Source organism: Blennius ocellaris, assembly GCF_963422515.1.
Source record: "Blennius ocellaris genome assembly, chromosome: 15".
Taxonomy (NCBI): Eukaryota; Metazoa; Chordata; class Actinopteri; order Blenniiformes; family Blenniidae; genus Blennius; species Blennius ocellaris.
In genome coordinates this window covers 28,293,635-28,296,134 of record NC_137664.1, presented here as the reverse complement: position 1 = coordinate 28,296,134, position 2,500 = coordinate 28,293,635, and positions in this window count along the sequence as shown.

The window sequence follows — 2,500 nt, the reverse complement described above, 5'->3', positions numbered from 1 at the left end:
TGTGAAGCCTCCTTGTCTTTCCCTGGAGGTCTATGTTCCTGAAAACTGGGTTTCTGAAATCCTGCCGGGACCTAAGTGCAGCATACAGGGTAACCTCCAAAGATGGAAAAGTTTTTCCACTTTGGAGGTTACCCTGTATGCTGCACTTAGGTGGCGCGCCCCTGGTACTACACTTACCCCTGGTACCAAACGGACACTTAGAAATATTTTTCACTCTCACACAGTTCACCACTGGTACCAAACGGACACTTAGAATTATTTTCAGATTTTTCACATTTTTCATTTTCACACACAACTACTGGTACCAAACTGACACTTAGAAATATTTTCAACTCTGACGCTTCATCCAGACAGACACTCACACACCGCCTTTCACAGGGCTCAAGCCGACTACGCGCACACTTTTCAGCCAAATTATTACAGTGACGCCCCTCCTCTCGGCGCACGGCTCCACAGTCGCTGCGCACAGCTGTCTGGAAGCCGCTGTCCGACCAGACGCACAATTTTCGGCCAAATTATTACAGTCACGCCCCTCCTCTCGGCGCACGGCTCCACAGTCGCTGCGCACAGCTGTCTGGAAGCCGCTGTCCGACCAGACGCACAATTTTCAGCCAAATTATTACAGTGACGCCCCTCCTCTCGGCGCACGGCTCCACAGTCGCTGCGCACAGCTGTCTGGAAGCCGCTGTCCGACCAGACGCACAATTTTCGGCCAAATTATTACAGTCACGCCCCTCCTCTCGGCGCACGGCTCCACAGTCGCTGCGCACAGCTGTCTGGAAGCCGCTGTCCGACCAGACGCACAATTTTCGGCCAAATTATTACAGTCACGCCCCTCCTCTCGGCGCACGGCTCCACAGTCGCTGCGCACAGCTGTCTGGAAGCCGCTGTCCGACCAGACGCACAATTTTCGGCCAAATTATTACAGTCACGCCCCTCCTCTGAGCGCGCAGCTCCACCCTCGCTGCGCACGGCTGTCTGGACGCCGCTGTCCGACCAGACGCACAATTTTCGGCCAAATTATTACAGTCACGCCCCTCCTCTGAGCGCGCAGCTCCACCCTCGCTGCGCACGGCTGTCTGGACGCCGCTGTCCGACCAGACGCACATTTTTCGGCCGAATTATTACAGTTTCGGCTCTCCTCTGAGCCAGCAGCTCCACCCTCGCTGCGCACGGCTGTCTGGACGCCGCTGTCCGACCAGACGCACATTTTTCGGCCAAATTTGTACAGTCGCGCTCCGCCTGTGGAGCTCGCGGCGCACGGCTGAGTCCACACGGCTCTCATCAAGCCGGCGGCCGATTACGAGTGCAGTTTCCGGCCGAATTATTACAGTCACGCCCCTCCTCTGAGCGCGCGGCTCCACACAAGCTCCACACGGCTGTCTGGACGCCGCTGTCCGACCAGACGCACAATTTTCGGCCAAATGTGTACAGTCGCGCTCCGCCTGTGGAGCTCGCGGCGCACGGCTGAGTCCACACGGCTCTCATCAAGCCGGCGGCCGATTACGAGTGCAGTTTCCGGCCGAATTAGTACAGTTTCGGCTCTCCTGTGGAGCTCTGTGGACGCACGTTAGTCCAGCAGCCTCTCTTCATGCCCCTGGCCGACACGACGCACTGTTTTCCGGACTCACTGACACTTTTACGCGCCTCTTCTCTGCTCTGCCACAGCGCTGACAGCGACAGGTGATGACGGGTCCCGTCCGCCAGAGGGCAGTGAGGGAGCGGATGCATCTCTCCAGAGAAAATACTCTGGAAGTACAGAAATACAGACAGGATTTATCACACATGCAGGCCCGCATGCAGCCACTATTTGGGGGCTGAGGGTCACATAGAAGCCACTCAAGCTCCAGACTCACACCCAGACTTCCCACTTAACTTCACCTGGTCTCGGCACACTCCCCTCGGATCACAGCCTCCAGACACACGCCCCTCATGCTCCTGCTCCAGCACCAGGCTCTCCACGCGGTCCCGTGTACCCACACTTAAGCACCCCCCCTCGGACTAAACACCTCCAGCCGCCCCCGCTGCAGGGCCGTGCCCCTGGGACCAGAAACGGGCCCCGTGCCGGTCCACTTAACCCGGGCCAGGCTCACCCGGCTCGGATCACGGCCTCCAGCCACACGCCCCTCCTGCTGCTCCAGGATCCAGACCCTCAGTGTGACTTCACCGAAACCGAGACAGCTCACCCTGCTCGGATCGAGGCCTCCAGCCACACGCCCCTCCTGCTGCTCCAGGATCCAGACCCTCAGTGTGACTTAACCGAACCCGAGACAGCTCACCCTGCTCGGATCACGGCCTCCAGCCACACGCCCCTCCTGCTGCTCCAGGATCCAGACCCCAGGTGTGACTTAACCGAACCCGAGACAGCTCACCCTGCTCGGATCGAGGCCTCCAGCCACACGCCCCTCCTGCTGCTCCAGGATCCAGACCCTCAGTGTGACTTCACCGAACCCGAGACAGCTCACCCTGCTCGGATCGAGGCCTCCAGCCACACGCCCCT